The sequence below is a fragment of the Macaca nemestrina genome, chromosome 17, assembly GCF_043159975.1.
Source record: "Macaca nemestrina isolate mMacNem1 chromosome 17, mMacNem.hap1, whole genome shotgun sequence".
Classification (NCBI taxonomy): domain Eukaryota; kingdom Metazoa; phylum Chordata; class Mammalia; order Primates; family Cercopithecidae; genus Macaca; species Macaca nemestrina.
The window spans coordinates 6,100,743-6,124,297 of NC_092141.1; the positions used below are offsets into that span (position 1 = coordinate 6,100,743).

General features: G+C 46.7%; 1 protein-coding gene across 5 annotated transcripts in view; it reads left to right on the top strand.

The window, feature by feature from the left end:
• The window catches only part of LOC105472700 (WSC domain containing 1), a 515,974-nt gene that overhangs the window by 319,263 nt on the left and 173,156 nt on the right, over positions 1-23,555 (top strand). For 4 of the 5 annotated variants that reach the window (XM_071082227.1, XM_071082226.1, XM_071082225.1 and 1 more), the window contains one exon: positions 3,663-3,832. The exons of the other annotated variant lie outside the window; for it this stretch is intronic. The gene's annotated coding sequence lies outside the window, so the exon portion shown is untranslated. The remainder of the gene's footprint in view (positions 1-3,662; positions 3,833-23,555) is intronic. 5 annotated transcript variants of the gene reach the window in all.

Genomic DNA, 23,555 nt, shown 5'->3' on the forward strand with positions numbered 1-23,555 from the left:
ATCTTCCCCACTCACATCCGGCCCTCTGTCTCTCGCTTGCATAAAACTCTTCAGTTGTTCCCTGGTCACCTACAGCATCAAGTCCTAGGCCCTGGGCCTGGCATTCAAGGCCTTTCAGACTTGGCTCTGCTGCTTTTTGCGGTATATTCTCCAGCAGTCATCCCCAGTTGCCTGTTCTGTGCCAATGTCACAGGTATTTGCCTGATAACCCCGTGTTGTTTCACTCCCTTTGGCTTTTCCAAGTGTAATTGACTCTCCCTAGACATGACATCCCAATATGTCTCTCTGGAAAACTCCTATTCATCCTTCAAAACCAACTCCTGTGACACCACCTCTCTGAAGGACACCCTGACTTGCTTCATACATAAGCATTCTGCCCTCTCTACCGTCTGTGCATTAGCACGTGTTGTACCTCACTGGGATTATCTGTTTGCACATCCGTTCCCACTGTAGTCAGTGATGTCCTTAAGGGCAGGGGCCAAATCTCTCTCTCTCTTTTCCTCTTTTTTTTCTCCCTTCCCTCCTTTCTGTCCTTCCTCCCCTCCCTCCCTCTCTCTTCTCCCCCTCTTCTCTTTTTCTTCCTCCTCCTTCTCCAGTCTTAACCTTTCAGCCGTCAGCTCTTTCCTGAGTGCCAGCCGACATGCCAGCTCTGCTCTTAAGTTTGTGCATTCTCACAGAGCTGTGTCCTTGACAAGGTCCTACATCAATAGATTCCACAGTCCCCTTGGGATGTGAACTGTAACTAGGAGTTATAGCCAGGCAATCTCACAGAAGAAGTGCCCTGAAGAAAGCAGAGTCGGGCGTTGCACCTAGAGCAACTGTCAGGTGCAGCGGGGTGGGGTGGAGGAGGTGTCTCCTAAAGAGGAACCATTTGGGCCTGAATGACAAGAGGGGTTTGGCTGTGCAAGGAAGCAAGACAGCGCTCAAGGGAGACAGAACTGCTTGCTCAAAGGCCTTGTGGTGGGAATGAGCTTGGTGCATGGAAAGAAAGAGTAGGCTGGTGAGGCCCAAGAGAAGTGAGCAGGGGAAGTAGATACAGCCTTGGGAGGTGGCCGGCAGCAGACTTTTATGCATTGGTACTGGAAGGGGGCGGGCAGTGGGCGGGATAAGGGCGTGATAGGGGCGTCTCTATAGGCATGGCCGGGTAAGTTTTGATCTCTTCGGCTTGACGTCACCTGGCGCATGCTCGGTTGATCTGCATCTTCCCGGGCGCGGGCTGCATTTTCCCGCGCGCGGGAAAGTTGGTGAGGAAGAACCCGGAAGCAACATGGATTGTGCCTTCTTGTTCACCTTCCTCCATCTTGTCCTTTCTCCCTCACCCAAACAGTGAGGGCACAGGTCATTCCTAAATCCCTGCCTGTGTCTTGTGAGCCCTCAGTTAAATTGGGATCCCAGGACCAGAGCCACTAGCTATCCCGCCCTAAGGGGACGAGAAGGAGAGCCAGGCATGGCTGTCTGCAGTGTGCCTCTCTCGGATACTTCTTTGATCTGGTGGACAGCCCAGCGCCTAGCTGTCTGGCCGTGATCAAGGTGTCCCTCGCACGAAAACTTGTTTATTCTGACAAATGCCTTGGTGGTTGCTGTGTCCAGCGAATGCCCGCCTGACCATCGCTTTGAGCTGGGAGCTTGTGTTATCCCCTGAGTCCCGGGAAAAACCTGCTGGGGCAGCCCCCGGTTCTTCCTTTCTTCTCTGCAGTTGGGGTTCTCTGTGTTCAGGGATTACCCAAACCACGGCTTTCTCTGGAGACCAGTGGCGGCAAAGCGTTCTCTTCTGCTCCTGCCAAGTCGTCCCCATTCAGCTCAAGGCCTGCGGCATTCCTTGGAGACTTCTGCTCACTGCTGTTGGAGGAAGATGCGGACTCAGGCCAGATTCCATCTTGGGGTGCGTGCCCTTGGGCTTCCTCCACCCCACACATTCCTTCTGCAGCTTTGTGCGTGGTTACTCCTGCCTGTCATTCAGGCTTTGGCTCAGACAAGAGAACTTTTTTGGTAGATGCATAGCTTTAAATTTAAAAAATTTTTTTTTTATTTTTTAAATGTAGTATTTTGGATTCAGGGGATACATGTGCATGTGCATCACATGGTATATTGTGTGATACTGAGGTTTTGGCTTCTATTGATCCTGCCACCCAAAGAGTGAACATAGTCCCCAGCAGGAAGTTTTTTAGCCCTTGCGCCCATCCCTCCCTCTCCCCTTCTGGAGCCTCCTGTATCTGTTGTTCCCATCTTTGTGTCATGTGTACTCAATGTTTAGCTCCCAATTATGTGAGAATTTGTGGGATTTGGTTTTCTGTTTCTGTGTTAATTTGCCTAGGATAATGGCCTCCAGCTGCATCCATGTTGCTGCAAAGGACATGAGTTCGTTCTTTTTCATGGCTGCATAGTATTCCATGATATATATGTATGACATTTTCTTTATCCAGTCCACTGTCAATGGACACCTGGGTTGATTCCACATCTTTGCTATTGTAATGAGTGCTGCAATGAATATCTGCATGAGATGAGGAGACCTTCCTGATTACCTTTTCTTTTTCCTTTTTTTTTTTTTTTTTTGAGATGGACTCTCACTCTGTAGCCCAGGCTGGAGTGCAGTGGTACAATCTTGGCTCACTGCAACCTCCACCTCCTGAGTTCAAGTGATTCTCCTGCCTCAGCCTCCAGAGTAGCTGGGATTACAGGCACACACCACCACACCTGGCTACTTTTTGTATTTTTAGTAGAGATGGGGTTTCACTATGTTGTCCAGCCTGGTTTTGAACTCCTGGCCTCAAGTGATCTGCCTGCCTCAGCCTCCCAAAGTGCTGGGATTATAGGCACCTGTCACCATGCCCGGCTAATTTTTATATTTTTAGTAGAGATAGGATTTCACCCTCTTGGGCAGGCTGGTTTTGAACTCCTGACCTCAAATGATCCTCCTGTCATGCGTGTCCGTGTGAAGAGACCACCAAACAGGCTTTGTGTGAGCAACATGGCTGTTTATTTTACCTGAGTGCAGGCGGGCTGAGTCCGAAAAGAGAGTCAGTGAAGGGAGATGAGGGTGGGGCCGTTTTATAGGATTTGGGAAGGTAAAGGAAAATTACAGTCAAAGGGGGGTTGTTCTCTGGCAGGCAGGAGTAGGGGTTACAAGGTGCTCAGTGGGGGAGCTTTTTGAGCCAGGATGAGCCAGGAAAAGGAATTTCACAAGATAGTATAATTGCTTAAGGCAAGGACCGGCCATTTTCACTTCTTTAGTGGTGGAATGTCATCGGTTAAGGCGAGGCAGGGCATTTGCACTTCTTTTGTGATTCTTCAGTTACTTCAGGCCAGCTGTGCGTATACGTGCAAATCACAGGGGATGCGATGGCTTGGCTTGGGCTCAGAGGTCTGACACCTCCCACCTCGGCCATCCAAAGTGATGGGATTACAGGCGTGGGCCTTTTCTGAGTGGCACTCTCTATGCTCTTTATCCCCTTGCCTTGTGTTATTTTCCTCCCTGACTCTTCCATCCAAGCTTGGAGGATCCACCATTAAAATGCAGACTGCTTGAGGGCAGAGTCGTGTCTCTTCTGTTTACCGCTGTTACTTATCTCCAGGGCCCAGAACAGTGTCCAGCACATAGTAGTGCTCAGCAAACATTTTCTGAGTGAATGATGGTGCTTTTCCTTTTTTTCCCCCCTTTTTAGTGATTAATATGCATGGATTTCTCATCAAAGAGGAGATTGTGTGAAACCCACAGAGCGCTTGACTCTGGCGTGGCTCAGAACTCATTATCTTCCGGCAGCAAGTTGAGAAATTCTTGGACAGAGATTTAAACAAACGCTCAAGTTGCCGCTTTGACCTGACTAACCTTCCGGTGAGTTGAGAGTCATAAACCATTATTGTCTCTGCAGGCGGGGAGTACTGCGGGCGCCTCTTGGCACCTGGTGCCTCTGTCTGAATTAGTAGCTCATTCTCTCTATCTGATGCTGGGCCAGGAATGGGAGAGTTTACACTTCCCTGTGTGAGCCTGCTCTTGGCATCTTTAATGGTGTTCTGTGACCACAGAGACACACCCAGAATCGGAGAATCTGAAGGCATTTGTTGGTTTGGTTTTAGAGCCCAGAAAAACCAGTGAATGAAAAAGACAGGCCCAGGATGGTGTGTGGGCCAACTGGGAGGGCCCAGACCATTGCCCAGGACCCGACTCCTCACCTGGTGTTTTCTCATTGCTCTGGGCTGGGAGCAATGACCCTGGCCCCACAAAACTCGGTTTGTGCCTCCCCAGTATGCCTGTAACAGGGCCAGGGCTATCTTTCCCCTGTTTTCACTGCCCCTCCCTTAGGTGGGCTAGTTGGATGGTGTAAGATGATTCCCCATTCTCAGAGTTTCTGTGCTCATCTCTGCCACTTGGCAGCTGTGGCTTTTCATGAAATTTATGCAGGAAATGTTTTTTTAGTCGTAGTCAAATACACAAAACATAAAATTGACAATATTAACCTTTATTTTTTTTTGAGATGGAGTTTTGCTCTTGTTGCCTAGGCTGAAGTGTAATGGTGCAATCTTGGCTCACTGCAACCTCCGCCTCCCGGGTTCAAGCGATTCTCCTGCCTTGGACTCTCAAGTAGCTGGGCTCACTGGCATGCGCCACCACACTTGGCTAATTTTTTTGTATTTTTAGTAGAAACAGGGTTTCCCCATGTTGGCCAGGCTGGTATCAAACTCCTGACCTCAACTGATCTGCCCACCTTGGCCTCCCAAAGTGCCAGGATTACAGGTATAAGCCACCACGACCGGCCTCAAGATACATTTTCAATGGGATGTCAAACCTCTAGATTTCCCCAGTTGAAGAAGACCTTAGTGGGTTTAGGCACTCAGAAACTTCAGAGAAAATTCCTTCAGTTTCTTTTTGTGTGCTAGGAAGAACTTTCACACTTCCTGTGGGGCATGAGTTAACCAGGAGCTGTCTGGTGCTCCTTGGTTGCCACTGGCATTCAGAGAAGACGGCATGAGGACTAGAAGAGTCAGGAGGGAAGGCAGGGTTCTCTTGGACTGGGGTTACCTGCAGGTGAGGGCTTTGAGCCCAGGAAAGCTCCTCTTGTGCCTCTGAGCTGCCTCTTACACCATCCAACTAGCCCACCTGAGGGAGGGGCAGTGAAAACAGGGAAAAGATAGCCCTGGCCCTGTTACAGGCATACTGGGGAGGCACAAACTGAGTTTTGTGGGACCTGGATCATGGCTCAGCCTAAAGCTGGGGCCAATTCACGTATCAGGATTTATCCACGTGGAATTAGCCCTTGACATTGCAGACCTGCCTCAGGCAAAGAAGATGAATGCCAGAGGACAGAGAGGGCCTTTTTTTCCCTCCTGCATGTCTCAGTGGATAGAAAGGGCAAAGAGAAGAAAACCCTGGCCTGCTAACAGGTGGGCGAGATGGCAGGCAAGGCGGCTTCAGCCTCACAGGGAGGCCGGTCCTGCCCTGGGTTCAGTACTTTATTTGTTGTCAAGCGACTTCAGGTGCATTAGTGACTCCTTGATATTAAATGCCTGCTAATTAGCAACAACTGCAATTTGCCTCGCTTGGGGGCATTGACACCTGGGCTGGGAGCTCTCTGTCCCGGGGGAGAGAGGAGGGCATTAGAGAAAGCCACAGGCCGGTGGGGGAAGTGTGCCAAGAAATAGTGCCCTGGTGGCTGAGGTGTCCTGTACCATCAGGACTAGCACGGTGACGTTTCCAATTCCAGCTCTGACGTTTGCAAGCGGTGTGCACTTGGGGAAGTGCCTTCTCTCTGAAACTGGTTATCATCTCTGATATAGGCCTTGTACCTCATAGAGCTGCTACAGCCTTAGATGAGATGATGCCTGCAGAGCTCGGCACAGAGCAGGCTTATTGAAACCCTCAATGGCTAGCTGAGCGCTGTGTTTGAGGAAGTTGTAAGAAAGTAGCAAATCTGGTGTTTCTCCTTCATGTCTATCCTGCCTCAGTTTCTCTTGGTGACCTTCTTTGAATGTACTGATGGCTGCCTCGGTGGCCAGTCTTTACCTTGGGGCCTTACCCCACTCTTGGTCTTGGTCCCACTAGTTTGAAGAATACTTGGCTGGGAAAAATACTTTTCTGATCATTAGGCCAAAGGTCCAGGGCACTAGGGAAGTCTGTGTGGCTCTTTTGGGGGTGGGGGACTGGGGGTGGAGAGGGTGCTGGCAGAGGGAAGGAGAGATCTGAGTCTGGTGGGGCTTCTTGGAAAATGTGAGCTCTGAGCCTCCGTTTGAATTCCCAAGGTCTATCCACAAGGATACCGCCATGTCAACTTTTTTTTTTTTTTTTAAATTTTAAGTTCTGGGATACACGTGCAGAACGTGCAGGTTTGTTACATAGGTATACATGTGCCATGGTGGTTTGCTGCACCCATCAACCTGTCATCTAGGTTTTAAGCCCCGCATGCATTAGGTATTTGTCCTGATGCTCTCCCTCCCCTTGCCCCACACCCCCTACAGGTCTCAGTGTGTGATGTTCCCCTCCCTGTGTCCATGTGTTCTCACTGTTCAACTCTCACTTATGAGTGAGAACATGCGGTGTTTGGTTTTCTGTTCCTGTGTTAGTTTGCTGAGAATGATGGCTTCCAGCTTCATCCATGTCCCTACAAAGGACATAAATTAATTCTTTTTTATGGTTGCATAATATTCCATGGTGTATATGTGCCACATTTTCTTTATCCAGTCTATCATTGATGGACATTTGGGTTGGTTCCACATCTTTGCTATTGTAAATAGTGCTGCAATAAACATACATGTGCATGTGTCTTTATAGTAGAATGATTTATAATCCCTTGGGTATATACCCAGTAATGGGATTGCTGAGTGAAATGGTATTTCTGGTTCTAGATCCTTGAGGAATCACCACACTGTCTTCCACAATAATTGAACTATTAACGAAAGGTCTGAATGAAGGTGATAGCAAGAGAAACCTTGGTACACAGGGTTTCACCATCTCTCTGACACCTTTCTCTCCACTCCAGGCTCTGATTTGATCCTCATAATAGGCCTGTGAGGTGAGTGTGAAGGAAACGTGGAGGAATTTGTTGTTCAAATAAGTGGAGGTAGCTCCTGTCCCTATGGACGCCTTATAGTTCAACTCTGCATCTGTCTATCAGCCACACAGCATCTTTCCAATAGATTCCTTTTTGCCTTAAGTTAGAGGAGCTTCTATGGCTTGACAAACACACACACACACACCCTCCCCCCCCAGGTTAACTGACAACCAATAATGGAAAATCATGTGACTATAGTAAGAGTCTTACTCCACTTGTAGCCACAGGGTTGAGACTGCAAAAACCAAACTCAGGGGTGGAGATTGCTGTCGCTGCCTTATCATGTCTCACCAGACTTCATGTGAAGGAAAGGATTTCAGATGGCATCCACTAACAGCAGGAGCAAATCTTGGAGGGTCTGGAGACATCATCATACCCACATTAACTGCCCTGTCTTGACCTGTTTATTGGTCTTTACTACCAGCTTTGAATAGACCCCAGAGCATGAAGAAGTTCTTGCTTTAGTTTTCTGTCGTTGCTGTATCGAATTACCATAAACTCATTGGCTTAAAGCAACACATATTTGTTACCACACAGCTCTGTAGGTCAGAAGTCTGACCTAAGCCTCCAGGGGCGAAAATAAAGGTCTGGGCAGAGCTGTGTTCCTTTCTGAAGGCTCTAGGTGAGAATCTGTTTTCTTGCCCTTTTCCAGTCCTGGAAACTTCCCATATTCTGGCTTGTGGCTCCCTTCCATCTTCAAAGCCAGCAATAACCAGTCGAATCTTGATCACCTCACCTCACCTCTCACCTCTCACCTCGACCTCACCTCACCTCTCACCTATCACCTGTCACCTCTCACCTCCCACCTCACCTCGACGTCACCTCACCTCACCCTGCCTCTTCTCTTTTGCCTTCCTTTTCCATATGCAAGGATCCTTGTGATTATATTGGGCTCACCTGGATGATCTTCCTATTTTGAGGTCGGTTGATTAGCAATCTTAATTCCGTCTGCTTCCTTAATTCCCCTCTGGCGTGTAACTAATGTATTCACAGGTTCTGGGGATTAAATGTGAATATCTTGAGAGTAGGGTGGGGACGGAGAGGTGTTCATCTCCCTAACAGTTCTCCAGCTGTTCCAGGCTGGAGCTAAGGTATTAAATACTTTGTCATTTGGCCTTTTGGGATACTCTATGGTGACTTGGATAAGCCCTGATTTGAAAAATCACAGTGAAGCTCCTTAAATGTTGGAGCATTAGCAAGTACTTAAACTTCTTTTGTGAAACGGAAGCTGAATGTCTAGTCAGGGAAGGTAGATAACCATACAATCTGAGCTATTTAGGGGTTATTGATTGATTTAGCCATGAGGTTAGCTTTTCCCAACAACACTCCATCAAAGAGAAGTGCTGCATGTGGAAACAAAACTTCTCAAATAGGTCTTGGATAAGGTATCCCTGAAGACCTGCATAGGGCCTATGAATGGGTTCAGCAATGTGGGGCAAACGAGTTCTGGAAATCACTGCTATCGATTCTGATTTGCCAGCAGTAGCAGCTAACTTGATGCCTCTGGTTCTAAAGAACTTTGAAAGGTCTGAGATCTTACCCTTCAAGCTATTCAGTTTGTTACAGTTTCATAAATGCTGGCAGAAGACATGAGACTCCTGGATCAGAGAAAAAAGACTATTGCTCACAGCAGGCACAGCAGACAGCTTGAGCTTCATGTTTGCATCAGCTGTCCTTATCCCCAAGTTCCATGAGGTGATGCAAAATGGCCCAGCTGGACGCTGCATATGCAGTAGGTTTGTGTCTCAGAGAAGGAACCCAAGCTTAGGAAACTCCAATGTTTTGTAATGAGCTGCAAGCAAACCTGCTTCATCCTTTTCCTCAGAGGGAAACATTCTTTTTATTAGCCCGGACAGTGATCAAATCTTCCCTCTTTTCTGGAGGGAGATGCTATATCTTCTAAGGCTGTTTGCTGTACAAGCATCCTTGAAAAGATAGTGTGGTACAAAAGCTGTCAATGTCTCTGCTCAGAAGGCCTGCAGAAGTGTGGGAGACCCACGGAAAATGTCTGGTATGGTCATAATAATGGTATACAATGCTTTCAGAGTCCACTCGCGCCTGGCCCTGTTCATTCAACTCATTTAATCCTTAGTAGATTCTATTATCATTCCCATTTAAAAGGTGAAAGAAAATTGAAGGCACAGAGAAGTGGATCCACAGATGGCAGATCTGGGAGTAGAGTAGAGATCTGGGTACAGCCCAAAGTTGTACCATGTTCTGACGGGACCAGCCAGCCACGTGGTGGCAGCCTGCTTCCCTAGTGAGCAGTTTTCATTATGGAAGCGGCTACAATGGGACCTCCCCGGAATACACACCGATTTGCAATTTGGGCTTGTTTTTCTCTGCCTCCACGCCTTTGCTGGCCATAACCACCACTTATGAACTTAGTGAATGGCTTTTTTTTTTTTTTTAGGTGGAGTTTCCCTCTTGTTGCCTAGGTTGGAGTGCAGTGGCGCAATCTCAGCTCATTGCAACCTCTGCCTCCCGGGTTCAAGCGATTCTCCTGCCTCAGCCTCCCGAGTAGCTGAGATTACAGGCATGCACCACCATACCTGGCTAATTTTGTATTTTTAGTAGAGATGAGGTTTCTCCACGTTGGTTAGGCTGTTCTCAAACTCCTGACCTCAGGTGATCCACCCACCTCGGTCTCTCAAAGTGCTGGGATTACAAGTGTGAGCCACCGCACCTGGCCCGTGAATGACTTTTGTAGTACATAGCATCTTGTACAGATCACCTTCCATTTAAAGAGTTATATTACAATGAAAGACAGGGGTCCATGGACTGAGGCCTACGAGTCTCACTGTACCCCATTTTCAACAAGAAGCTGCCTCTAAAAAGATTTGAATGGTCTGTTGAAAAACCAGCTGGAATAACAGTCCCAGCTGGAGATGATAGCTCATAACCTTGGGATGCTGTCTTGCAGGGTGTGAAATATATTCTGAACCAACACCCAATATATAGTGTAGAGGGGGTGTCCCCACCAAGGGTCCTCCTTCATCGTATGCCTTCACTTCCCTCATATATAGATAAGTTTTAGTTCCTGAGGGAGAGTTGCTTCCAGCAAAAATCACAATCAAATTCCATTCCATTGGAACCCCAGATTGTCCCCTGGTTATCATTAGAGGGGAATTTGGTGTCTCCTATGTTGATTGCTCTGTGGAAGGACGGATTGAGGGATTTTGCTCTGCAAATGAGGCTCAAATGGAAACCCCCCTCTTTCTGCCACTATACCCAGGGATAAAGTTAACGGGTGCCGCAGGCAGATCAGCAAAGGAGAAGACACCGAAGGATGGAATATTTGTATTGATTTAGCAGGTGAGGAACCCTGGTCAACTAAGGCACATAAGCGAGGGGAATTAGGAAGGATGAGCATAGGCGAGAAAGTCGTAAATATGAGCTTTGTCATGTGACTTAAGGCAGAAATGAAGGCTATGGCCTTTACTTGTATTTTTTTATTTGTTTTCTGCTAAAATGTTAAGATGTATCTTTTCTCTTCTTATTCATATCTGTAAGGTATATAAATGTAGTGAAACTTCCTATTGTGTTCAGAGGTGGCAGAGTATCGAAACAGAAGGATTATGATAAAACCTGAAAAAGAAGGGACATTTTCCAGAGATCCTAGACTTTATTTTATTTTTTGAGACAGAGTCTTGCTCTATCATCCAGGCTGGAGTGCTGTGGCGCCATCTCAGCTCACTGCAACATCTGCGTCTTGGGTTCAAGTGATTCTCCTGCCTCAGTTTCCCGAATAGCTTAGACTACACATGCCTGCTGCTATGCCTGGCTAATTTTTGTATTTTTAGTAGAGACAGGGTTTCGCCATGTTGGCCAGGCTGGTGTCGAACTCCTGACTTCAAGTGATCTGGCCGGCTCTGCCTGCCAAAGTACTGGGATTATAGGTGTGGGCTTCTGTGCCTGGCCAGATCCTACATTTTAAAGCTGGACACAGCATTGGGTTTTCATCTTTTAAAGGAGGGAGGGAGGTATTGTGTTTTTGGCCAACCATGAAGTGGTTATTTAAATGCAGTTCCTCCAAGATCTTTTTTTTTTTTTTAAATTTTGAGATGGAGTCTCACTCTTGTTGCCCAGGCTGGAGTGCAATGGCATGACCTTGGTTCTGCAACCTCTGCCTTCTGGGTTCAACAGATTCTCCTGCCTCAGCCTCCTGAGTAGCTGAGACTACAGGCATGTGCCACCACGCCCGGCTAATTTTTTGTATTTTTAGTAGAGACGGGGGTTTCACCATGTTGGCCAGGCTGGTCTCGAACTCCCAACCTCAGGTGAACCACCTGCCTTGGCCTCCCAAAGTGCTGGGATTACAGGAGTGAGCCACCGCACCTGGCTCCAAGATCTTAATATTAGTAAAAATTGCTGTGTGTGTGTGTGTGTGTGCACATGCATGTGCATGCATGTAAAGTGGTAAGCCAAAGACAAATGTAGTGAATATCTGGTTATGGCCCACCCAATATCCTCCTCCCTTCTTCTGTCAACAGCATTTGGGGGAAATTGCCCATCCCCAACTCTGTATTCTCCTGAGGGAGCTGCCAATCACAGCCCGGGACCATAACTAACCCTCTTCACCTTCATGCTCAGTGATCTGAAGACTAAGACACCATTGTCCAGGGCTCGGGGTGGCTGAGAGGTGTGACTGTGTCCCAGAGGACTGGCTCTCCGCTAAGATTAGACTGAATGACCCACACTGAGGCCAGGGATGCAGTAGGAACCTGGTGTCTCATTCAGAGGCAGCCAGCTTGGGCGAAGCATAATTTATAATATTCTGTGTAAATATTTTATGCAGTTTCAGGTTACCTTCTAGGAATGAAGAAATCAAACCCTTTCTGAATCAAATGAAAGTCAGCTTTATTCTAAAGATTCATTTGAAATATTGGAAAATTCCCCAAGAAATGCACTTTCAGCCACTAAGGAAAACAGTATAATGGTTCACTGAAAAATTAAAAATAGAATTACCACGTGATCCACCGATTCCCCTTCTGGGTGTATGACTGAGAGCACTGCGAGTGGGGTCTCGAGGAGATATTTGCACACCCATGTTCATTGTGACGTTATTCACAATAGCCACAAGGTGGAAGTAACCTGTGTCCACTGACAGATGAATGGCTAAACAAAATAAGATATATGCATAAACTGGAATATTATTCAGCCATACAGAGGAAAGAAATTTTGGCCGGGCACGGTGACTCACGCCTGTAGTCCCAGCACTTTGGGAGGCCGAGGCGGGTGGATCACCTGAGGTCAGGAGTTCGAGACCAGCCTGGCTAACATGGTAAAACCCCATTTCTACTAAAAATACAAAAAATTAGCTGGGTGTGGTGGTGGGCGCCTGCAATCCCAGCTACTCGGGAGGCTGAGGCAGGAGAATCGCTTGAACCTGGGAGATGGAGGTTGCAGTGAGCCAAGATCAAGCCACTGCACTCCGACTTGGGCAACAAGAGTGAAACTCCGTCTCAAAAAAAAAAAAAAAGGAAAAATAAAGGAAAAAAATTTTGACTCGTGCTATACAACATGGATGAAACTTGAGCATGCCATGCTAAGTGAAATAAGCTATTCACAAAAGGACAAATACTGTATGATTCCACTTACATGCGGTCTCTAGAGTAGTTAAATTCAGAGACAAAAAGTAGAAAGGTGGTTGTCAAAGGGGAGAGAGGATGGGGAGTGATTGTTTAATAGGTACAGAGTTTCAATTTGGCAAGATGAAAAGCATTCTGGAGACAGATGGTGGTGAGGGTAGCACAGCAGCGTGAATGTACTTAATACCAGAGAACTGTACACTTAAAAATGGTCATAATGGTAAATTTTATGTTAGGTATATTCCACCGCTTTAAATAAATAAAAGAAATGGGCCAGGCGTGGTGGCTTATGCCTGTAATCCCAGCACTTTGGGAGGCCGAGGTGGGCAGATCACTTGAGGTTAGAAGTTTGAGACCAGCCTGGCCAACGTCGCAAAAACCCATCTCTACTAAAAATTGAAAAAATTATTCAGGCGTGGTGGCACATGCTTGTAATCCCAGCTACTAGGGAGGCTGAGGCAGGAGAATCACTTGAACCCGGGAGGTGGAGGTTGCAGTGACAGACCTACACTAAGGGACAGATTTTCTAGGAAATTGGGATTGGCGCGAAGGTGTAATGTTGATGATGCTGAGTTGGTTTTAAACACCTTATGAAATCTGTGTATCGGGCTTAAGCTCTGATCCTGCTCAGTGAGGCTGATGTTTGCAGAGAACACTGGGCCATCTCCTGCTCTGTTCCTGCTCCAAATCACACATGCTGAAACTTTTGCCTGCCCAAAACGATGCTGGGATTCTTGGACCCACAGGGCTTTCTGCCTTGGCGGAGGCCTTTGGGGAGCAGGTGACACCATTCTATGTAACAGGGCTGCTTCCAGGCAGGGTGAGGCAGGGTAAGGTGGACTGCAGGCCATTGGGCTTTTGACCTGGCTGTGCCTGCATGGGCACTGTGGGAAGTGCCTGGGGAGCCACTCTGAGCAGCAGGAACCTGTTTTTCTCCCTTTACAGCATTTCTGGCTTGGTCTCTCACCTCCAGTGTGGGCTATTGTGGAAGCTGGACTTGAAGGACCAACTTGGCTATCAGCTTGCAGAGTGGCTGTACCAAGTCCTTTATCCCAGTGGGCCTTGCTTTCCTATTTATAAAATGGGAGAGAACAGTGAATCTAGTCTGGTGTGAATCAGAGCAGGGGCAGTGCGGATGGCAGGGAGAGGATGAAGAGCAGGAACCAGTGGAAGTAAAATTGGATGCGACTCTTAATTCACAAATGCAGGAATAAAAGGAATATTACAATTCTTCATTTTATTCTAAATCCACCTAAGTCTGACTGAGTCCATATCTCACCGAGAGGGTGGGAGAGTCCGCTTCATTCATCGACAGGCTCCTCCTCCTCCCCATTTCTTGGGCTCCATGAAGATTTCAGGAGTTTAAGGGGCACCTGGAAAATAGGCTAGGTGTTTAATTTCTAGGTCATTACGGGAATTGTCACAGAATCCTCATTTCCCAGTGTGGTCCCTGGAAGTCCAGCAGCTTTCTGATTCCCTTGGGGGCTGAGAATTTTTGCCACGGCTGGGAAATGTTAGCATCCAACTTTGCAAGTACAGCACGCAGGAGGAGGAGCAGGGGTGGAGGAGCCCTCTCCAGGACACGCCTAGCACATGGGACACAGCTCCCAGCTACTCCAGAATCTCCAAGGGCTTTCCTATTTCCAGTCTGGTAGAAACCGGCCCCAAACCTCTTGTCACTTCCCAAAGCCGTTCTTTCTTTCCCTGTCAGAAGTATCAAGCACAACCTCATCAAACAGTTGAGGATTTTACAAAAGTCTGGAAAGACCTTTGACTTCAGGCAGTTTCTGTATTCTGACCAGCCAAAATAAAAAATAAAAAAATAAAAAGTGTCTCTAAGACAGGGAATTGCACAAGAAGAAAAAGACAAGAAAGAAAAGGATTAAGGGCCTGAAACTGGGATAGAGAGAAGAAATACAGAGAGAATGACACCAATTCATATCTCAGATAAGTTTTTTCTAATCTGCATGAGCTCTTAGCAGATCGTGATCAGCATCACAAAGACAGAGAGAAGTGTAGAAAATATCAGAGTACCTCCCACATAGCGAGCGTGTGGGTTGTTTTGTACATTGAGAGGAGTGTTCTGAGCTGGTCATAGTTGAAAAAGTTGATCCTGGCAGAGATGAAGGGGGTGGGGCAGGCATCTGTATTACAAACAAAACTCACAGGTGAATCTAATGTACCGCTCAGGCTGCGAACCTCTGGTTTAGACACTGATCAGACAACAGTGTGGGGAACCAAAATTTTGGTATTTTTAGCCTGCCTAAAGCCATTCAGCAAAAGACAGACTCTGATGGAGGTGGAGGCAGGTGGTGAGGGCAGATAATGAGTTCGAAGGGGGAATGTGTTTGTCAGAGCACAATGGAAATACGTAGAAAGCATTGCTTCCCTCGAAACACCTGCAAAGGGCAGCTGTGCTGGATGCTGGGTGGGGAAGGAGCCATCAGGGGAAGCTTTGACCTCCGAAGGGACAGGAAGAGCAGCCAAGAGAAACCGCAGGACAGGTCTCTCTTGTTTCAGACACAGGCGCAACAGCTGAATTCGGGGCTTGAGTTTCTCTCCTTGGCTTTGACAACCTACATTTCGGACATTTGAAACAGCACTGCCCGCTGTCATCCGCTCCCACCGCTCACCTGGAAGCTTATCTTTATTCCTGCACTGATTTCTCTCTGTCAGCTCATCATGAAGACAGATGCGTTGGGGCACTCAACACTGGGTGTTTTTTGCAGATGTTCCGCCTTGCGAGGCCTGACTGCTCCCTGGAGGGGCTGTATCTGGTTCAGATAAGATAAGAAGCTTCCTGATTCAGTGGAGGAACAGCTGAAATCAGCAGCACCATCTTGACTGTGATTAGTGGGAAGGAGTTGGGGATGGGGGTGGAAGTGATTCACTTGGAAAAGGAACGATTATTTCTGAAGATGAGTTTGAACTTGCCGACATGTCCACAGCTGGGGGTGTCGAGATGCCAGGGATAGATGGACTCTTTGCTCTTTGCAGAAGCTGAGTGCTTAGGGAGTCAGGAAAAGTTCACGTTCTGAAAATAGACCAGGTGTACTAACGGTGATTGCTTTATTCATTAGGGGTCTTTCCATTTCCAGTGACAGAAATTCCAGACCATACATATTCAGCCAACAAGCACACGTTTATTGTCATATAATCGCAGTGTCAGAGTTAGGCGTGGCCACGGGCTGAGCCCATTGTGGGTGGATTATGGCTCAGGGCCTCCCTGGCAGTCTTCGTGAGTGAGCTCAAGAAAGGCTGCATGGAGGTTGTGACTGTGAAAAATACAGACTGAGGATCCCAGTTTCAAATCCTGCCTTTGCCACTCATGAGCTGGCTGACGTGGGGGCAGGTCCTTTAGTTGCATTGACCCTCGGTTGTGTTTTCTATAAAATAGGGACAGTGCTGTTGACAGGATAAATGCGAGATGGCATGGAAAGCCCTCTGCACACAGCTGGAGCTCATTAAATGTTAGTAATTGTAGAGGATAATGGTTGTTTTCCTCTTCAGCACCCACACACCCGCTCCTGCCTGGTCTCCTGGCAACAGTTTCAATTCTGTTTATGCGTTGCCCCTCCCTCGGTCTCAGTCACGTGCCAGGATGCAGCATACAACCCAGCCTAATACCAGTTAGTATGTTGCATTATCTGGGCCTTCGTGATTGACTCATGGATGTCTCCTGACCGAAGCTTGTCCCATCAGAGAGAGCATCATGATTTTGCTGTGAATGTCAGGACAAAGATGGGGAAGTATTTCCTCCAGCCCACTGGATTTGAGCCTAGAAGTATATGGCCCCAGGAGCTTCTGGTGGTCATTTGTCAGCCACAAGGGAAGTGCTCAAGTGAGAAAGAAACCCACACAGAGAGAAAAATGAAGACATGAAGAGAGAGACAGAGCAGTTGCTGGTGACATAATTCAAACCCTTGATCAGCCCATGCCTGATGCTTGATTCAGACTCTTTGGTTATATGGCAATCAATTTTCTTTTTTGTCTTAATGAGTTTATTCTGGATTGTCTGTCACTTACAACTGAAAACAATAAACTTGATTGGAGATCTGTTTCCTGGAAGCATAAAAGAGATTCTTCAAAAAGCTCAAGCTTCTTTTCCTCAGTCCTATTTGGCAGCTAAGAAATTAGGTCCCAATTGTTGCATGTGACTAATTCCTTCCTTCTGTGCATGAGGCTTCTTGTACCTTGTGTAGGTTTGCTAAAAGTAAAAGAAATTGTTCCAACCACCTGTCACTTCAAGAAGAGATGAATTACCTTTAACTAAAAGAACCTCTGCTACCACAGGAAAATTACATTTATGAGCCATACGGAGGGTCCTAGCTGCTTGGCTGCCATCCCAGGTCACCCTGTCATCACATCCTTGGAATGAACAAGGTTTTCTTTGTGGCCATTGCCATCCAGGCATCCTGGATCCCTCTGAAGCGCAGGCAGGAAAGAGGCTCAGAGGCTGCAAGGTACTGGCCTTGGTCCTTGGTGTTGCATCTGACCCGGTCTAATTGTGGCTTGGTTTGATGGTTTCTGGGTACGAGAGGCTGACATTCCAGATGATCCCTTGCTACTCAGCCATTGTTCAGTCTAAAGAAGATACCCCTTTGCTCTTCCAAAATGTAGAGGGAGGCTGTGCCCCCAGCCACCTGCTGGACTGCAAGCATACAAGAAAGATTGGGCTTGATTGCCACCCAAGTTGCATGTCTGATGGGCATCACAAACGGAATGGAAATGAGGGCACTACTCGGGAATGGAGATAAGCAAGGACGGTCCATGGGCGTTTGGGGTAACAGCAGTCTCTTCCCTTTTGTCTCTGAGAAACTGCCCTTTACGTTGTTAGGGCTAAGAAGCAGAGCTGTTGTTCTGCCTGCAGAGACCCACTGCTTAAGGCCAAAGGAAGGATGGAAGTGCTCTGCTGGCCATTCCGAAGGCTAGGACCAGGTGTGTGTGAGCAGGTATGTGGGATGTTCACAGTGTGCACTGGGAAAGTGTTTTGGGATTGTTACTCTATCTTATTAGAAATCACTATGTGGGGCCGGGCGCGGTGACTCACACCTGTAATCCCAGCACTTTGGGAGACCGAGGCAGGCAGATCATGAGATCAGGAGATGGAGACCATCCTGGCTAACATGGTGAAACCCCATCTCTACTAAAAATACAAAAAATTAGCTGGGCATGGTGGCGGGCGCCTGTAGTCCCAGCTACTCAGGAGGCTGAGGCAGGAGAATGGCGTGAACCTGGGAGGCGGAGCTTGCAGTGAGCCGAGATAGCACCACTGCACTACAGACTGGGCGACAGAGTGAGACTCTGTCTCAAAAAAAAAAAAAAAAAAAAAAGAAAAGAAAGAAATAACTGTGGGCCAGGCACGGTGGCTCAGATCTGTAATCCCAGCACTTTGGGAGGCCGAGGCGGACGGATCACAATGTCAGGAGATCAAGACCATCCTGACTAACACAGTGAAAACCTGTCTGTACTAAAAATACAAAAAAACTAGCCGGACGTGGTGGCACTTGCCTGTAGTCCCAGCTACTCAGGAGGCTGAGGCAGGAGAATCGCTTGACCCGGGTGGCAGAGGTTGCAGGGAGCCGAGATTGCACCACTGCACTCCAGCCTGGGCTACAGAGCCAGACTCTGTCTCAAAAAAAAAAAAAAAAGGAAAGAAATCACTAGTTGAAACTTCACTCCCTTATATCAGAACATGTGGGTTCATGTCCTTATTTTGGGGGGTGCTAAAAACAAAGATAACTTAGGCATGTGAGAGTTATGTTCTGGCCTTCCACACATTTTCCCCTCGCTGCTGTTCAAATTATTGTGGGTCTTGATGGGTCCATATGTCTGTAGCACAGTCAGGTCTCTGCATGTTAGGAAACATGCAGGCCTCAGTTTCCCAAATGGATTATTCCATAATTTGCATAATGAGGTGATTTTTTTATTATTAAGTATTGTATTTTTGTCCTTAGTAATTGATAAGGTTTGGCTGTGTCCCCACCCAAATCTCCTCTTGAATTCCCACATGTTGTGGGAGGGACCCGGTGGGAGGTAATTGAATCATGGGGGCAAGTCTTTCCATGCTGTTCTCATAATAGTGAATAAGTCTCACAAGATCTCATGGTTTTAAAAAGAGGGGTTCCCCCGCACAAGCTCTCTCTCTTTACCTGCTGCCATCCATGTAAGACATGCCTTGCTTCTCCTTGCCTTCCACCATGATTGTGAGGCTTTCCCAGCCACATGAAACTGTAAGTCCAGTTAAACCTCTTTCTTTGGTAAATTGCAGTCTCAGGTATGTCTTTATCAGCAGCATGAAAACGAATGAATGAATACAGTAATTCCTAGTTTGAATTGTCTCAGAGTTTGTGTATTAAGACAGCCAGGCCTAGTGGGTCAGCTCATAGAGTTTCTTTGGTAGTATGGAAGGGGTTCCTCTTCTTCAATCAGGCTAGTGCCCAGGAAGAAGAGGATTTGATGTAGGGGAAGGCTTTGCCAGTGAGAAAAGAAGCTGAAGCTCATCTCTTCCATCCTGGAGAAGGGTGGAGAGGAGAGGGATGGAGGGGGAGCAAGGAGATCACATGCCAGAGTCTTTGTGCCCTTTCAGGGACATGTACCTAACCTGACAATGCTGAAGAAAGATTCATAGAGATTGGAGAGCTTAAGAAGATGAAACCGGGGGCACCATTCCCCTGGGCACTGTCAGAGGGATGATTTAGTTCTGAAGGCATAGCCCAGTCTCTGGCTCAGAGACAGGCCACTGTAGACTAGGAAAGAAGGTATAGCTTCGGCTGTGAGTGAGCCCTGATAGATGAGCCTGGGGAGGTACCCTGGGCCCCCATGGCCTGTGAGTGCTGTGTGTGCTGTGCAGGGAACCAGAAGCTCAGGAGGTACAGAGGACACTCCAATGCATGGCATGAGGATGAAGGCCCAGAGTGTGCGTGGCTTGAACCCTGGATTTCAAGGAGGCGTCAACATGACCGCCATCCTCCCAGGGGATGAGACAGTGTGGCTGGCCACTCTGTGACAGAGATCAAGACCAGAAGCCCCCTTATTTTCTCAGCCACAAGGGCACAAGAGCCCCCAGACACTCAGACACCATCTCAGAGAGAAGCAGAGGTAGAGGGAAGAAATCTGAGAGATGAAGATTGTATCTAAAAGGAACTGAGTTATTCAGAAGAGACCATCAAGCCATCAGAGACCAATATACTATTGATTGTAAAGTTTAAGATTTGTCCTTTCCCCCCGATACCTCCTGTCCTTTGTTAGCTAGAGGGATGGAGGATGGTGAGGAAGATTAGATCAGTTGTAAAGAAAGAAATAAAGCTGCATTTTCTTGGCAATTCCCTTTGAATATTCCCCTTTAAAAGCATACTCCATGGTGCAAATGCCAGATGCTAAGTTATGTCAATCCTGAGATAATATTATTAGTATTTAAGTAATGTTAGTGTTTCTCAGTCACTCAGGAGGGCTGGAGCCAAGACATCAGGTGTGTCCACATTCCTGTCCTAGCACTCAGAGGTATGCTCCCAAGAGGTCATAAGAAGCTAAAACCACTATATAAAATCCCAAATTGATGCTCTTCACATCTGCTTATGGGATATTGGTTGTTACGGTGGTTGCAAAGAGATTAAACTGGAAGGAAACTGTAAGAGAACTTACATACAAAACTCTTTGAAAATTTATTGCTTTTGAAATGCTGGTCTTGAGTCATCATGTTACTTCCTTTCATGATAGCAGTGGTCACTCTGAAGTCAACACAGTCACGGAGACCTCTGTTTTTACAACATTTTCTCAGAATTCCAGGCAACCATAGTCAGTCTGGAGGCCAGTGGGGGACCCTAGTAATGATGACACTGTTTTTTTTGTTTTGTTTTGTTTTGTTTTGAGACAGAGTTTTGCTCTTGCTGCCCAAGCTGGAGTGCAATGGCATGATATTGGCTCACTGCAACCTCTGCCTCCCGAGTTCAAGCGATTCTCCTGCCTCAGCTTCCTGAGTAGCTGGGATTATAGGTGCCCGTCACCATGCCTGGCTAATTTTTTGTATTTTTGGTAGAGACGGGTTTTCACCATATTGGCCAGCTGGTCTCAAACTCTACACCTGAGTTGATCCAGCTGCCTCAGCCTCCCAAAGTGCTGGGATTACAAGTGTAAGCCACCATGCCTGGCCACGATGACACTTTTGATATCCAGTTCATACTTCCAAAGCTGCACTCATTCTTTTTGCATCAAACTGGGTGCCAATGGTTAGCTGCACTTGACAATTATTTACTGTGATTATAAATGGACAGGTGTTTTGACCATCAGCAATACCTAGCAGGTCAGGGAGATACTTTCTTAGTCTTTTGTCTCACATAATCCTCACATCAACTCTGGGATATGTGTTCCATTATCCTTATTTCACAGTTTAGAAAACTGAAGCTTAAACTTATTTAATTTATGTGTGATGGAGGCTGGATTTGAACTCAGGTGTATTAGTTATCTGTTGCTCAAAACTTAGCAGCTTAAGACAACAAATATGTTATCCTGTAGTTTCTGTGGGCCAGGAACTCAGGAATGGCTTAGGTTAGTTGTGGCTGAGGGTCTTTCATGAGGTTTCGATCAAGATGTTGGTTGGGGCTGCAGTCATCTGAAGGCTTGACTGGGGCTATAGGATCTGCTTCCCAGATGGCTCACTCACATGGCTATTGACTGTAAGCCTCAGTTCCCCACTGACTGTTGGAAGGAGGGCTTCAGTTCCTTACCATAGGGTTGCTTGAGTATCCTTGTGACAGGGCAGCTGGCTTCCTTTAGAGTGAGTAATATAAGAGCGATAGCAAAGAAGAGGCTATAATGTCACTTATGACCTTGTTTTGAAAGTTATACACCATCAGTTCTGCCATATTGTATTCATTCATTCATTCACTCATTCATATGTATGCAGCCCACATTCAAGGGGAAGGGATTTAGGCTGCATTTTGAAGGGAGAAGTGTTGAAAAAAATTCATGGACCTATTTTAAAACCACCACACAAATTGTCTGACTTCAAAATCTGCATTCTTTTCAAAGATGCTATGCTTTTACTCACAGGTAGATATGCAGAGTGTCCACTACCTTTTCCTACACACATCCTACCTCTATACCCCACCCCTCAAGAAGCCTTTCTTCCTGTCCTGGGGCTGATGAGTCTCTGTGAAGACTGAGTCCCATTGCCTTATCGTCATTAGCATCACCCTTTACTGCTCTGGCTTCGATTTTATGCTATGCCTTCGATTTTACCAAAGATCACAGAAGTGTGAAATATGCTTCTGTGTGTATTGTCATACTGTCATAAAACCCTTAGCTTTATTTGTACCACAGTGATCTAGTGAACTGATCGTATTTTTCACATCTATAGCAGAAATGGCAAGGAGTTCACTCTGATCTCTCTGACCTTATGATGTTTCAAATAAAGGTAGAGAGCCTACAAGAAACCCCTGAAATGTTTCCTGAATCCTTCCACCCACACTTCCATCCTTCATTCTGCCCACTGCTCCCAGAGTTCTTTCTAAAATCCGGATATAATCAAGTCACATTTTGCCCCAAAACTTTTAATAACTCCCAATTTCTGTAAGATGATTTCAACTCTGGCTTTGAGATCCTTCATCACCAGGCCCCTGCCTGCCTCTGCCTTCTTATCTCCTCATCACTCTCCAGGCAAACTGGACTATTTGCTATTCTGGGAATGTGTCTTGTTCTTTTAAGCCTCAGCCCCTTTGCATGTTCTGTTCATTCTTTCTGGAATGAGCTTCTCCCCTTTGAACAGTTGTCAAATTCCTTCAAAGTCCAGTTCAAACACTGCCTTCTCATGAAGTTCTTACATACCACTCACGCCTTTCTCTGCATGTTAGCCAAGAAAATAAATGCAGATGAAGGTGTCTACTTGAATCATGGCAGCTACCTGCTGGCTTAACTGGGTTAACACTAATTAAAATCACAGGACAGCTAAATTTAATTTTTGACACTTGATAAATGCCAAACATCAATGGATTTTTCATTAACATACCGAATAGCAGTGTCTTCAAGTCAATGTTGTGAAGACACTTTCCTAATTTCTTTGAGGTGGTTAATCTTCTGTGCAGACATCAGAAAGGATTGCATTTCCTGACTCTTTTGGCTCTTGTCATGTCAGTTGTGTAAAATGATTTGAAAAGAGCTGATTACCACGGACTGTGACATCCATTTCACCTTTATCAGGAAATACATAAAAGAGATAGTGCAGGTGTTGTGGGCAGGGGTAGGTCACTCTCCTCCCTTGCACCCTTCTCTTCTGAGCAGATCCAGAAGGAAGTGTTTGTCTTGGGTGTTGGACCCTGTTCCAGTTCCATGATCATATTTATGTTGCTTCTGAGTTTCCAAAACGATGTATGTTGAATTTGTGAGGTCATATTTTTGCAGCAATAAAGGGTGGTCTTGTTGAAGTCAACTCAATCCCAGTGGGTCTTATATTTATGACATTCCAGACTGAGGATAACATGTGGAAAGAAGCCCACAAAGTAATAAGAAACAAAGAATCCTGAATATGAAAAACCACCCTGATGCTGATTCTGGTTGCCTCTCCTTGCCACGGTCCTTCCTGGACGGGAGTTCAGCCAGCAGATGCACATGATATTGGATGCTTCCTCTAAAGAGGCAGGAGGAGTACGTGGGAATACGGGAGGCACTCAGAAACTGAGTATTCACACACTGAAAGAAAAGCAATCAAGGCATCAGCAGCCCTGTTCAGAGCAAGCCAAGCGGGGAAGGCATAAACCTGAGGGTGGCTTGGGGTTATGTTAACAGATGGTGGAGAGAAGGCAGAATGCTTCACCTCCCATTTGGCTCCTGTCACCCGACTGAGAAGACTAATCTCCTGTAAAAGGATAGCGCAATCACTTTATTCAGAGGAAATTACAGGATGGGATGTGAGAGGCGTTTGGAC